The sequence below is a fragment of the Vulpes vulpes genome, chromosome 3 (genome assembly GCF_048418805.1).
Source record: "Vulpes vulpes isolate BD-2025 chromosome 3, VulVul3, whole genome shotgun sequence".
In the NCBI taxonomy this organism is placed as follows: domain Eukaryota; kingdom Metazoa; phylum Chordata; class Mammalia; order Carnivora; family Canidae; genus Vulpes; species Vulpes vulpes.
In genome coordinates, this window is record NC_132782.1 from 74,816,315 (window position 1) to 74,832,413 (window position 16,099).

Consider the following 16,099-nt stretch of genomic DNA (forward strand, 5'->3'; position numbering starts at 1 on the left):
ACTCCACCTAGTCAGTGGCCTCCCCAGAGAATCAAAATCCAGGCTTCTTCTGGGGTCAGAATAGACATGGCAGGCTTCTCCTGAGCTGAGCTAAGGAGGGGATTTGTGGCTCTAAATACTCTTTATTTGGATTTTCAGTTGCCTTTCTGATTTTATCTCTGGTGCACACATGTTTCAACAATACTACCAATTATCATTTTAAAGTTTTACTTGAATTCCTGTTTGTAAACACAGTATGATATAATTTCAGGTTTACCACATAGTGATTCAACCCTTGGATACAACACCTGGTACTGGTCACAGGTGCCCTCCACTATCCCCATCCCCTGATTCCCCATCCCCCCACCTTCCTCTGGTATTTATTAGTTTATTCTCTGTGGTTAAGAGTGTGTTTCTTGGTTTGCTTCTCTCATCCCCCCCTCCGCCCCTTTGCCAGTTTGTTTGGTTTCTTAAAATTCACATGTGAATGCAATTGTATGGTATTTGGTATCTGTCTTTCTTTGACTGAATGAGTTCATTTAGCCTAAGTCCTTTCCACTTCTCCCACTTCATTGTAAATGGCTTTATTTCATCCCTTCTGATGACCAAGTGATGTCGCAGTGTGTATATTTACCACATCGTCTCAGCCCATTCATCTGTCGATGGACATCTGGGCTGTATCCACAGTTTGGATGTTGTTGATAACGCTGCTACAAACACTGTGCTGCGTGTCCCTCTTCAAATCTACTAAACTACTTTTGTATCCCCGGGGTAAATACCTAGCTGTGCAATTTTGGAATCGTAGGGTAGCTCTATTTTTAACTTCTTTTTTTAAATTTTTTTATGATAGTCACAGAGAGAGAGAGAGAGAGAGAGAGAGAGAGGCAGAGACATAGGCAGAGGGAGAAGCAGGCTCCATGCACCGGGAGCCTGACGTGGGATTCGATCCCGGGTCTCCAGGATTGTGCCCTGGGCCAAAGGCAGGCGCCAAACCACTGCGCCACCCAGGGATCCCCTATTTTTAACTTCTTGAGGACCCTCCACACTGTTTTTCACAGTGGCTGCACCTGTTCACATGCCCACCAGGAGTGTAAGGGGGCTCCCCCTTCTCCATAGCCTCACCAACACCTGTTGTTTCCTGTGTTGTTAATGTTAGCCATTCTGACGGCTGTCAGGTGACCTCTCATTGTGGTTTTGGTTTGCATTTCCCTGATGATGGGTGACCCTGAGTGTCTTTCCGTGAGTCTGGAGGCCATCTGGATGTCTTGTCAGAGACAAAGTCCATTCATGTCTTCTGCCCATCTGTAGTTGGATAATTTGTGTTTAGGATGCTGAGATTTATATTTGCTTTATGTATTTTGGATACTAACTCTTATTGGATGTGTTGTTTACAAATATCTCCTCTCATTTTTTTTTAAATTTTTTATTTATTTATGATAGGCACACAGTGAGAGAGAGAGAAGCAGAGACATAGGCAGAGGGAGAAGCAGGCTCCATGCACCGGGAGCCCGACGTGGGATTCGATCCCGGGTCTCCAGGATCGCGCCCCGGGCCAAAGGCAGGCGCCAAACCGCTGCGCCACCCAGGGATCCCTCTCCTCTCATTTTGTATGTTACCTTTGAGCTTTGGTTGTTTCCTTCATTTTGCGGAAGATTTTCAATTTGATGAAGTCCCAATAGTATTTTTGCTTTTGTTTCCCTCGCCTCAGAGGCATATCTAGAAAGAAGATCCAATGGCCAATGTCAAAGACGTTGCTGCCTATCTTTTCTTCTTTTTATGGTTTCAGGTCTCACATTTAGGTCTTTCATCCATTTTGAATTTATTTTTTATATATATGGTGTAAGAAAGTGGTCCAGTTTCATTCTTCTGCATGTGGCTGCCTGGTTTTCCCAACACCATTTTTTCTTATCCTGGGGTCAGGGTTAGGGTTTGTTGAAGAGACTGTCTTTGTGCCATTGGATATTCCTTCCTGCCTTGTTGTTGATTAATGGATCATAGAGTTACAGGTTTGTATCTTGTTTCGGCTTTCCATTTTGTTCTATTGATCTAAGGGTCTCCTGTTGGGAGATTCTTGATTGCTGATTCAATTTCTTTGCTGGTTATCTGTCTGTTCAAGTTTCTTATTTCTTCTTTTTTCATTTTTGCTATGTTATATATTACTAGGAATTGATCTATTTCTTCCAGGTTCTAGGTTGCTGGTATATAATTTTTCATAATGTTCTCTTATAAATGTTTGTATTTCTCTAGTGTTGGTTGTTATTTCTCTTTTCTCATTTGTGATTTTATTTGGGTCCTTTCTCATCTTTTTATCTTTTTTCTTTTTTAAAGATTTTATTTATGTATTCATGAGAGACACAGAGAGGCAGAGGCATAGGCAGAGGGAAAATGAGGCTCCATGCAGGGAGCCTGATGTGGGACTTGATCCCCCAGGACCCCGGGAACATGACCTGAGCCAAAGCAGATGCTCAACCACTGAGGCACCCAGGTGCCTTGCTGATTCAATTCCTTTGCTAGTTATGGGTCTGTTCACATTTTCTATTTCTTCCTATTTCAGTTTTGCTCGTTTGCACATTTCTAGGGATTTGTCCACTTCTTCCAGGTCTCCCAGTTTGTTAGCGTATAATCTTTCATAGTATTCCCTTATAATGGTCTTATTTTTCTGGTGTTGATTGTGATCTCTCTTCTCTCATTTGTGATTTTATTTATTTAGGTCTTTTGTCTTTTCTCATTGATAAGTCTGGCTGGGGCTTGATCCATTTTATTAATTATTTTGAAGAACCAGCTCTTAGTTTCATTATTCCATTCTAGTGTTTTGTTGTTTCTGTATTGTTTTTTTCTGCTCTCATCTTTATTTTTTTCCTTCTTCTGTAGGCCTTAGGCTTTGTTTGCTATTCCTTTTCCAGATCCTTTAGGTGTAGTGTTAGGTTGTGTATTGGAGACTTCTTGTTTCTTGAGGTAGGCCTGTATTGCTATGTACTTCCCTCTTAGTTCTGCCTTTGCTACATCCTAGAGGTTTGGGGAAACATGTTTTCATTTTCATTTGTTTTAAATTTCCTCTTTAATTTCCTGGTTGCTCCATTCCTTCTCTAGTAGGATGTTCATAAACTCCACGTATTTTTGGTCTGTCCAAATTTTTTCTTACTGTTGATTTCAAGTTTCATAGCGTTGTGGTCCGAAAATGTACAGGGTGTGATATCAACCTTCTTGTACCTGTTGTACTTGTTGAGGGCTGATTTGTGGGCCATGATATGATCTGTTCTGGAGAATGTCCCATGTGCACTTGAAAGGAATGTGTATTCTGCTTTAGGATGAAATGTTCTGACTATATCTGTTGAGTCACTGTGGTCCAGTGTGTCAAGGCTATTGTCCCCCTGTTGATTTTCTGCATAGATGATCAGTCCATTGCCATAAGTGGGTGTTAAAATCCCCTGTCATTGTATTCTCAGTGAGGTCCTGTACGTTTGTTGTTAATTGGTTTCTATATTTAGGTACTCCCATGTTGGCAGCATAAATATTTAGTTGTTTGATCTTAATAGAGAGTCTTTTTAATTATGAAATAATGCCCTTCTTCATCTCTTCTTACAGTATTTGTTCTTTTTTGAAATTTAAATATTTTATTTATTTATTCATGAGAGATACACAGAGAAGCAGAGGCAGAAACATAGGCAGAGGGAGAGGCAGGCTCCCCAAAGGGAGGCCGATGTGGGACTCGATCCTGGAATCCCAGAATCACACCCTGAGCTGAAGGCAGATGCTCAACCACTGAGCCACCAGGTGTTCCCCACCCCAGGGTTTGGTTTCAAATCTCGTTTGTATGATATAAGTATGGGTCACCAGCTTTCTTTTGATATCCATTAGCGTGATAGATGATTTTGCATCCCCTGACTTTCAATCTGCTGGTGTCTATAGGTCTAAGGTGAGCATCTTGTAGGCAGCATACAGATGGATCTTGTTTTTGTAATAATGATTTTATTTATGAGAGAGTGAGAGAGAGAGAGAGAGAGAGAGAGAGAGGCAGAAAATTAGGCAGAGAGAGAAGCAGTCTCCCCACCAGGAGCCCAATATGGGACACAATCCCAGACTCCAGGATCACACCCAGAGTCAAAGGCAGAGGCTCAACCCCTGAGCCACCCAGGCATCCCAGATCCTGTGTTTTAAGCCACTCTGATACCCTATATCTTTTGATTGGAGCATTTAGGCTATCATCATTCAGAGTGATTATTGAAAGATATGAACTTAGTGCCTTTGTGTTACCAGTAGAGTTGGTTTCTGGTGACCATCTCTGGTCCTTTCTAGTCGTTGTTGCTTTTGGTCTCTTTTTTTCCCCCACTAGAAGAGTCCCTCTTAAAATTCCTTACTGGACTGGTTTAGTGGTCATGAACTCCTTTGTATTTTGCCTGTCTGGGAAACTCTTTATCTCTCCTTCTATCCTGAATGACACCCTTGCTGAAGAAAGAATTAATACAAATTGGACTCCAATAAAAAAGAAATTTAAAAACATAAAATAAATTCTTGCTATTATCATTGAGTAAAATGGCATTTAGGAGGAAAACCAGAACTGAAAGAGAGGAGGACAGATTTCACCATCCATAGCCTTCATAGGGACTGGTGTCCTTTCCTCGGAGGGGCCCCCCCTCCGTAGGATGCTTCCTGCCCCTCTGCGCTCCTTGTTGGAACCGAGCAGGCACATCTCCGTGCCTCCAGCACCTCTGCAGTCGTGGTTTATAGCGTCTTCTATTTATCCTATTGGGGACCACAGCGTCGTGTATGTAACCATCTGGCTCCTGTTTGACAACATTGGGGGGATTCCGACTATTGTTGGCTCTGGAGTGTGTGTGTGTGTCTATCACATGCAGCTATCACGTGAAGCTATCTGATCCTCTGGCTGGGTCACCCAAACGCCAAAATGGTTGGCACAATATCATTTCTGCTGCTGGTGCTGGGCAGCTAGCTGTGCTCTCCTGGCCGACCCGGGGCTCGTTCGTGCAGTGACTTTCCGCTGGAGGGTCACCTGAGCTGGAAGGTATGGCTCGGCCACATTCTCAGTAAGGGAATGGCCTAGAAGGCATATCTAGGCCTAGAAGTCCTAACACCGAAGGTTAACGAGGTTGAAGAACGAGTGAGTGACATAGAAGACAAGTTGATGGCAAAGAGGGAAACTGAGGAAAAAACAAACAATTAAAAGACCATGAGGATAGATTAAGGGAAATAAATCACAGCCTGAGGAAGAAAAACATACGTTTAATTGGGGTTCCTGAGGGCGCCGAAAGGGACAGAGGGCCAGAATATGTATTTGAACAAATCCCAGCTGAAAACTTTCCTAATCTAGGAAGGGAAACAGGCATTTACATCCACGAAATCAAGAGATCCCCTCCTAAAATCAATAAAAATGGTTCAACACCTCGACATCTAATAGTTAAGCTTGCAAATTCCAAAGATAAAGAGAAGATCCTTAAAGCAGCAAGAGACAAGAAATCCCTGACTTTTATGGGGAGGAGCATTAGTGTAAAGAAGACATCTCCACAGAGACCTGGCAGGCCAGAAAGGGCTGGCAGGATATATTCAGGGTCCTAAATGAGAAGAACTGCAACCAAGAATACTTTATCCAGCAAGGCTCTCATTAAAAATGGAAGGAGAGATAAAGAGCTTCCAAGACAGGCAGGAACTGAAAGAATATGTGACCTCCAAACCAGCTCTGCAAGAAATTTTAAGGGGGACTCTTAAAATTCCCCTTTAAGAAGAAGTTCAGTGAAACAATCCACAAAAACAAGGACTGAATAGATATCATGATGACACAAAACTCATATCTCTCAATAGTAACTCTGAATGTGAACGGGCTTAATGACCCCATCAAAAGGCGCAGGGTTTCCGATTGGATAAAAAAGCAGGACCCATCTATTTGCTGTCTACAAGAGACTCATTTTAGACAGAAGGACACCTACAGCCTGAAAATAAAAGGTTGGAGAACCATTTACCATTCAAATGGTCCTCAAAAGAAAGCAGGGGTAGCCATCCTTATATCAGATAAAACTAACCGTCACCCCGAAGACTGTAGTGAGAGATGAAGAGAGACACTATATCATACTTAAAGGATCTATCCAACAAGAGGACTTAACAATCCTCAATATAGATGCCCTGAATGTGGGAGCTCCCAAATATTTAAGTCAATTAATAAAAAGTGAAGAAATACTTAGATAATAATACACTTATACTTGGTGACTTCAGTCTAGCTCTTTCTACCCTCGATAGGTCTTCTAAGCACAACATCTCCAAAGAAATGAGAGCTTTAAATGATACACTGGACCAGATGTATTTCACAGATATCTACAGAACTTTACATCCAAACTCAACTGAATACACATTCTTCTCAAGTGCACATGGAACTTTCTCCAGAATAGACCACATACTGGGTCACAAATCGGGTCTGAACTGATACCAAAAGATTGGGATTGTCCCCTGCATATTCTCAGACCACAGTGCCTTGAAATTAGAACTAAATCACAACAAGAAGTTGTGAAGGACCTCAAACACGTTGAGGTGAAGGACCATCCTGCTAAAAGGTGAAAGGGTCAACCAAAAAATGAAGGAAGAATTAAAAGGATTCATGGAAACTAATGAGAGTGAAGATACAACCGTTCAAAATCTTTGGGATGCAGCAAAAGCAGTCCAAAGGGGGAATTACATCGCAATACAAGCATCCATTCAAAAACTGGAAAGAACCCCAATACAAAAGCTAACCTGACACATAAAGGGGCTAGAGGAAAAACAGCATAGATCCTACACCCAACAGAAGAAGAGAGTTAATTAAAATTAAAGCAGAACTCAAGGAAATCGAGACCAGAAGAACTGTGGAACTGATCAACAAAATCAGGAGTTGGTTCTTTGAACGAATTAATAAGATAGATAAACCATTAGCCAACCTTATTAAAAAGAAGAGAGAGAAGACTCAAATTAATGAAATCATGAGTGAGAAAGGAGAGATCACTACCGACACCAAGGAAATGGAAACGAGTTTAAAAACATATTATGAACAGCTGTACGCGAATAAATTAGGCAATCTAGAAGAAATGGACACATTCCTGGAAAGCCACAAACTACCAAAACTGGAACAGGAAGAAATAGAAAACCTGAACAGGCCAATAACCAAGGAGGAAATTGAAGCAGTCATCAAAAACCTCCCAAGACACAAGAGTCCAGGGCCAGATGGCTTCCAAGGGGAATTCTATCAAGCGTTTAAAGAAGAAATCATACCTATTCTACTAACGCTGTTTGGAAAGAAAGAGATGGAGTACTTCCAAATTCGTTCTATGAGGTCAGCATCACCTTAATTCCAAAACCAGACAAAGACCCCACCAAAAAGGAGAATTACAGACCAATATCCCTGATGAACATGGATGCAAAAATTCTCAACAAGATACTAGCCAATAGGATCTAACAATACATTAAGAAAATTAATCACTATGACCAAGTAGGACATATCCCCGGGACACAAGGCTGGTTAAACACTCGTAAAACAATCAATGTGATTCATCATATCAGCAAGAGAAAAACCAAGAACCATATGATCCTCTCATTAGAGGCAGAGAAAGCATTTGACAAAATATAGCATCCATTCTTGATCAAAACTCTTCAGAGTGTAGGGATAGAGGGAACATTCCTCGACATCTTAAAAGCCATCTATGAAAAGCCCACAGAAAATATCATTCTCAATGGGGAAGCACTGGGAGCCTTTCCCCTAAGATCAGGAACAAGACAGGGATGTCCACTCTCACCACTGCTATTCAACATAGTACTGGAAGTCCTCACCTCAGCAATCAGACAACAAAAAGACATTAAAGGCATTCAAATTGGCAAAGAAGTCAAACTCTCCCTCTTCGCCGATGACATGATACTCTACCTAGAAAACCCAAAAGCCTCCTCCCCAAGATTGCTAGAACTCATACAGCAATTTGGTAGCATGGCAGGATACAAAATCAATGCCTGAAATCAATGGCATTTCTATACACTAACAAGGAGAATGAAGAAAGAGAAATTAAGGACTCAATCCCATTTACAATTGCACCCAAAAGCATAAGACACCTAGGAATAAACCTAACCAAGGAGGTAAAGGACCTATACCATAAACTATAGAACACTTCTGAAAGAAATTGAGGAAGACACAAAGAGATGGAAAAATATTCCATGCTCATGGATAGGCAGAATTAATATTGTGAAAATGTCAATGTTACCCAGGGCAATTTACATGTTTAATGCAATCCCTATCAAAATACCATGGACATTCTTCAGAGAGTTAGAACAAATTATTTTAAGATTTGTGTGGAATCAGAAAAGACCCCGAATAGCCAGGGGAATTTTAAAAAAGAAAACCATATCTGGGGCCTCACAATGCCAGATTTCAGGTTGTACTACAAAGCTGTGGTCATCAAGACAGTGTGGTACTGGCACAAAAACAGACATATAGATCAATGGAACAGAATAGAGAACCCAGAAGTGGACCCTCAACTTTATGGTCAACTAATATTCGATAAAGGAGGAAAGAGACTATCCACTGGAAGAAAGTCTCTTCAATAGATGGTGCTGGGAAAATTGGATATCCACATGCAGAAAAATGAAACTAGACCACTCTCTTTCACCATACACAAAGATAAACTCAAAATGGATGAAAGATCTAAATGTGAGACAAGAGTCCATCAAAATGCTAGAGGAGAACACAGGCAACACCCTTTTTTAGCTCAGCCACAGTAACTTCTTGCAAGATTCATCCACGAATGCAAAAGAAGCAAAATCAAAAATGAACTATTGGGACGTCATCAAGATAAGAAGCTTTTGCACAGGAAAGGATACAGTCAACAAAACTCAAAGACAACCTACAGAATGGGAGAAGATATTTGCAAATGACATATCAAATAAAGGGCTAGTTTCCAAGATCTATAAAGAACTTCTTAAACTCAACACCAAAGAAACAATCCAATCATGAAATGGGAAAGACATGAACAGAAATCTCACAGACGAAGACATAGACATGGCCAACATGCACATGAGAAAATGCTCCGCATCACTTGCCATCAGGGAAATACAAATCCCTGAGATACCACCTCACAATGAGATACCACCTCACACCAGTGAGAATGGGGAAAATTAACAAGGCAGGAAACAACAAATGTTGGAGAGGATGTGGAGAAAAGGGAACCTTCCTGCACTGTTGGTGGGAATGTGAACTGGTGCAGCCACTTGGAGGTTCTTCAAAGAGTTAAAAATAGACCTGCCCTACGACCCAGCAACTACACTGTTGGGGATTTACCCCAAAGATTCAGATGCAATGAAATGCCGGGACACCTGCACCCCGATGTTTATAGCAGCAACATCCACAATAGCCAAACTGTGGAAGGAGCCATGGTGTCCATCGAAACATGAATGTATAAAGAAGATGTGCTCTATGTATACAATGGAACATTACTGAGCCATTAGAAATGACAAATACCCACCATTTGCTTCAACGTGGATGGAACTGGAGGGTATTATGCTGAGTGAAGTAAATCAATCGGAGTAAGACAAACAGTGTATGTTCTCATTCATTTGGGGAATATAAATAATAGTGAAAGGGAACATAAGGGAAGGGAGAAGAAATGTGTGGGAAATATCAGAAAGGGAGACAGAACATAAAGACTCCTAACTCTGGGAAATGAACTAGGGGTGGTGGAAGAGGAGGAGGGCGGGGGCTGGGGGTGAATGGGTGTGGGCGCTGAGGGGGGCACTTGACGGGATGAGCACTGGGTGTTATTCTGTATATTGGTAAATTGAACACCAATAAAAAATAAATTTATTATTTAAAAAATAATAATAAAAAAATAAAAGGTTAAAAAAAAAACGAAATAGGAAAGTCCTGCATTCAGCTCTCCTGCTTCTCCTATACTTGTGTCCAGGGTCATTTGTGGGGTGGACCAATGTTACGAGTGCTTTTTCTATTTCTAAAATCGGCCACCATGATTTTGATAGGAATAATATTGGAACTGTGGGTGGTTTCTTGAACTGTGGACATTTTAACAAGATGAAGGCTCCGACCCCACAAGCCCAGGATGTCCTTCCAAAGTCTTGTAATTTTCAGTGTACAAGTCTTGCACTCCCTTGGTTCAGTCTAATTATTTTGTTCTTTTGGATGCTCCTGATAAGGGAGTCATGTCCTTAATTTCCTTTCTGAGTGCTCATCATCGGGACACAGCAAGGCTACTGATCTCTGTTCATTTTGTGTCCCACAACTTTACTGATTTCACTCATTAGTTCTAACAGTTTTTGCTGGAGTCCTCGGCTTTCCTGTTTCTAATGCCACATCTTCAGCAAATAGGGACAGTTTGATGTCCCCCTTACAGGTGTGGAACCTTTTCTGTTTCCTGTCTCTTGACTACGGTAGGACTTCCAGTGCTGAGAGGGGACTTCCTTGGCTTGTTCCTGCTCTTAGGGGAGACGATTTCAAGTTTTCACCTTGAGGATGATGTCAGCTGCGGGCCTTCCTTGATTCTGTTTATATACGTTTCCTCAAAACCCACTATGCCAAAATAATAATAAGAAGAAGAAACCCGCTATGCTTTTTATGTTGTATTATGTCAAATGCTCTTTCTGCAACTCTTGAGAGGATCGTATGCCTTTGTCCTTTCTCTTGTATTTGTTTTTAAGATTTTATTTATTTACCCATGAAAGAGAGAGGCGAGAGAGCAAGATGGAGAGAGAGAGAGAGGCAGAGACACAGTCAGAGACATAGACAGAGGGAGAAGCAGGCTCCATGTAGGGAACCCGATGTGGGACTCAATCCTAGGAATCCAGGATCATGCCCTGGGCCAAAAGCAGGCGCTAAACCACTGAGCACCCCCCCACCTGGGCTGCCCCATGTCCTTTCTCTTGTTAATGTGATGGATCATGGTGACTGATAGCCAGAGGGGACGGAGGTGGGAGATGGGCAAAATAGATGAAGAATATTAAGAGTGGGATCCCTGGGTGGTGCAGCGGTTTGGCACCTGCCTTTGGCCCATGGAGACCTGGGATCAAATCCCACATCGGGCTCCCAGTGCATGGAGCCTGCTTCTCCCTCTGCCTGTGTCTCTGCCTCTCTCTCTCTCTCTCTCCCTGTGTGAATATCATAAATAAATAAAAATTTAAAAAAAGAACATTAAGAGCTATAAGCATCTGGTTCTCAAATAAGTAAGTCACAGATATTTAGAAAGTACAGCCTAGGCAATAGAGTCAGTACTACTGTGACAACTTCGTATGGGGACAGATGGTGATGACACTTCTCGTGGGGAGATCTGAGTATGCACAGAATTGTCAAATCACTAAGTCGTTCCCCTGAAACTACTGTAACATTCTGTGTTGACTGTACTTCAATAATATCAAAGAAAAGGGGTTTCTGATGGGACTCACGGTGGGTCCATGAAAGGCATTAAAATGGTCATTACACATATGAAGGCACCTCTGAAGAGGGGATAAAGATGCTCACATGTCTTGATGTGAATTTTCAGAAGATTTACTTGAAAGAGGGTGCAGTGGGGAGGGGTGGAGGGAGAGGGGGAATCTGGAGCAGACTCCTCACATACCAGTTACCAGGTCTGGGTGAGGACCACGTGAGGACCACAGTCAGCAGGTACAGGTGAGCCCCATGTGGGACCCAGAGTCACCAGGACCAGATGAGGCTCAGGTGGGGACCAAAAAGACCAGGTCCAGGTTGAGCCCCAGGTGGAGCCCAGAGGCACCAGGTCCAGGTGAGGCCCAGGTGGCAACCAGATTCACCAACTCCAGGTAAGGCCCAGGTGGGGACCAAAGTCACAAGGTCTGGGTGAGGCCCAGGTGGGAACACAGTCTCCAGGTCCAGGTGAGGCAAAACTGAGGACCAGAGTCAACAGGTACAGGTGAGGCCCAGATGAGGATCAGAGTCACCAGGTCCAGGTGAGGCCTAGAAGGAGACCACAGGACCCAGGTCCAGGTGAGCCCCATGTGGGAACCAGAGCCACCAGGGCCATTTGAGGCCCAGGTGGAGACCACAGTCACCAGGTCCAGGTGAAGCCCAGGTGGGGACCAGATTCACCAAGACCAGGTGAGGCCCAGGTGGTGACCAGAGTCACCAGGTCTAGGTAAGGAACAGGTAAGGACCAGATTCACCAGGTCCGGGGGAGGCCCTGGTGGGGACCAGAGTCGCCAGGTCCGGGTGAGACCCAGGTGGCAACCACATTCAGCAGGTCCAGGTGAGGCCAAGCTGAGGACCAGTGTCACCAGGGCCAGGTGAGGACCAGATGGGGACCAGAGTCACCATGTCCAGGTGAGGCCAGAAGGACACCACAGGTACCAGCTCCGGGTGAGGTTCATGTGCAAACCAGAGACACCCGGTCCAGGTGAGGCCCAGGAGGGGACCAGAGTCACCAGGTCAAGGAGCGGCCCAGAAGGGGACCAGAATTCCCTGGTCCAGGTGAGGCCCAGGTGTGGAACAGATTAACCAGGTCCCAATGACACACAGGTGAGGACCAGAGCAACCAAGTAGAGGTGTGGCCCAGATGGTGATCAGAGTCACCAGGTTCAGGTGAGGCCAAGAAGGGGACCACAGTCACCATGTCCAGGTGAACCTGATGTGGGAACTAGAGCCACCAGATCCAGGTGAGGCCCATGTGGAGACCACAGAAACCAGATCCAGATGAGGCCCAGGATGGGAACAGAGTTACCAGGTCCAGGTGAGCCCAGGTGGGAAATAGATTCACCAGGTCCCGGTGAGGCCCAGGTGGGGAACACAGTCACCAGATCCAGGTGAGGCACAGGTGGGGAACACAGTCACCAGGTCCAGGTAAGGCCAAGCAGACGACCAGAGTCACCAGTTCCAGGTGAGGCCCAGGTGGGGACCAGAGTCACCAGGTACAGATGAGCCTAGAAGGAAATGAGAGACACAAGGTCCAGGTGAGGTCCATGTGGGAACCAGAGTCACCAGGTACAGGTGAGGCCAGGTGAGGACCTAAGTTAACAGATCCAGGTGTGTCCCAGGTGGGGAACAGAGAAACCCTGTCCTGATGATGCCTAGGTGATAGGTACCAGAGACACCAGGTCCAGGTGAGGCCCAGGTGGGGACCAGTTACCAGATCCAGGTGAGGCCAAGCTGTGGACCAGAGTCACCAGGTCCCAGTAAGACTCAGGTGAGGCCCAGGTGGGGATCAGAGTCATCATGTCCAGGTGAGGCCCAGGTGGGGACCACAGTCACCAGGTCCAGGTGGGGACCAGAGTCACTGGGCCAGGTGAGGCACAGATGGTGACCAGAGTCACCAGGTCCGGGTGAGGACCAGGTAAGAACCAGATTCACCAGGTCCAGGTGAGGCGCAGGTGGCAAGCACACTCACCAGGTTCAGGTGAGGCCCTGGTGGGGACCAGAGTCACCAGGTACATGAGAACCTAGAGACACTAGAGCCACCAGGTCCACATGAGGTCCATGTGGGTACGAGAGTCACCATTTACAGGTGAGGCCCAGGTGGAGACCAGATTCACCAGGTCCAGCTGAGACCCAGGTGGGAACCAGTGTCACCATGTCCAGGTGTGGCCCAGGTGAAGACCAGAGTTTAACAGGTTCAGGTGGGTCCCTATTAGTGAATAGTGTAACCATGTCCTGATGCTACCCAGGTGGGTACCAGAGACACCAGGTCCAGGTGAGGCTCAGGTGGGGACCAGAGACTTGAGGTCCAGGTGAGGTCCCGGTGGGAACCACAGTCACCAGATCAGGCGAGGCCATGCTGAGGATCAGAGTCACCAGTTCCAGGTGAGGCCCAGTTGGGGCCACGGTCACCAGGTACAGAAGAGGCCAAAGTGAGGACCAGAGTCACCAGGTCCAGGTGAGACCCAGGTGGGGACCACAGTCACCAGGTCCAGATTGAGGCCCAGGTGGGGCCCAGAGTCATCAGGGCCAGGTGAGTTCAAAGTGTGGATCAAAGTTATCAGGTCCAGGTGAGTCCAAGGTGGGGAACAGAGTAACCATGTCCCAATGATGCCCAGGTGGGACCAGAGTCACAAGGTCCAGACGAGGCCCAAGTGAAGAGTAGATTCACCAGGTCCAGTTGAGGCCCAGTTGAGGCCCAGAGTCCCCAGCTCCGGGTGAGGCTCAGAGGGGGACCAGAGTCACCGGTCCAGGTGACATCCAGGTGGGGACCAGAGTCACCACGTCAGGGTGAGGCCCAGAGGGGGACCAGAGTCACTAGGTCCAGGTGAGGCCCCGATGTGGAACTCAGTAACCAGGTCCCATGATGCCCATGTGAGGACCAGATTCACCAGGTCAGGGTGAGGTCCAGAGGGAGACCAGAGTCACCAGGTCCAGGTGAGGCCCAGGTGTTGAAGAGAGTAACCAGGTCCCAATGATGCCCAGGTAAGGACGAGAGTCACCAGGTTCAGGTGAGGCCCAAATATGGATCAGAGTCACGAGTACCAGGTGAGGCCAAGAAGGAGACCACAGGAACCAGGTCCAGGAGAGCACCATATGGGAACCAGAGCCATCAGATCCAGGTGAGTCCCATGTGGGAACCACAGTCACGAGGTCCAGGTGAGGCCCAGGTGGCGACAAGATTCACCAAGTCCAGGTGAGACCCAGGTGGGGACCAGAGTCACCAGGTAAGGGTGAGGCCCAGAGGGGGACCAGGGTCCCGGGCCAAGTGATGCCCAGGGAGGACCAGAATAACCAGTTAAGGGTGAGGCCCAGAGTGGGACCAGAGGTCCCTGGTCAAAGTGAGGCCCAGGTGTGGAATAGAGTATCCAGGTCCCAGTGATGCCTAGGTGAGGACCAGAGTCACTAGGGCCATGCGAGGCCCAGATGGGGATCAGAATCACCAGGTCCCAGTGAGGCATAGAAGGAGACCACAGTCACCAGTATCAGGTGAGCCCCATGTGAGAACCAGAGCCACTATATCCAGCTGAGTCCCAGGTCCATGTGAGGCCCACGTGAGGACCAGATTCATCAGGTTGAGTTGAGGCATAGCTGGGGACAAGAGTCACCAGGTCTGGGTGAGGCCTAGGTGGGGACGAGATTCACCAGGTCTGAGTTAGGTCAGAGAAGAAAAATAGAAAGAAAAAGAGAAAGAAAAAGAAAGGGAAAAAAGGGTGGGGGAAGCAAACAGAAATCAAAAAGCAAAAACAACAACAACAACAACAAAAACACCATGGAATATCTTCTGATTCTGTATACTTTATGTCCCTTGACTTCCCCTGGAACTTGGCCGTCTAGCTGGTGTTCTGGGGGAGGGGCCTGTTGTGCTGATTTTCAGGTGTTAGCACTTGGGGGAGCTGCTCAGCCCCCTGCCTGGTGCAGGGCTCAGTGGGGGTTGTTTACCTCGTGAGGCCCCAGGAGGAACAACCACAGTGGCGGTGGCAGCTCTAGAGCCCTGGATTCAGCTCCCACAGTAACTACCGAGCTCTCTGTCTGCAGGGCCTGGAGGCTCCGGGGCAGGGCCGCTGATCTGCTCAGCTTGGGGTAGGAGCGTCCTTGCTGTCCTGGGCCCTCCTGGCCTCTACCTGTCCTGGGGGGAGATTGGATCCTGGGCTGTGTCCCTCCACGGCCTGGGCTCCGGGGCCTGCGCTGTTGGATTCGCACTCCCAGCCGCGCAGCCTCCTCCATGGAGCCTCTGCCCGAGCCCCTCCGAGCTGCTCCCAGGTCCAGTTGTGTGCGTGCTGCAGCCTGTTAGGGAGCTCAACCACGGGGAGTGGCACGCTCTCCCCGGGGCACAGGTGTCTGTTAGTGTCCCAGGGATCCTGAGGGCATCCCCACCCATCTGGGGTCCTGCTCTAACTCCCTGCCAGCGCCTTTCCACCCGGGAAGATTGATGAAGCTCCTGCTTCTCTGGGACGGAGCTTTCCTGTGTTGGGGGCACTCGCCCCTGCCTTAGCCCAGCTCCTCGCGGGATCCCTTCACCTTGGATGCCTTTTGTTTCCTTATTTCTATTTTCCCCATCTTCCTACCTTGATAGAAGCATGAACTCTTCTCACTGTAGCATTACAGCTGTTCTCCCTTTAAATCTCAGGCCGAATTCATAGATTTTCAGGATGATTTGAAGGTTATCTAGGTAATTTTGTGGGGACAGGTGATTTGGGGACTCTTCTCTTCCCCAAACTTGCCCCT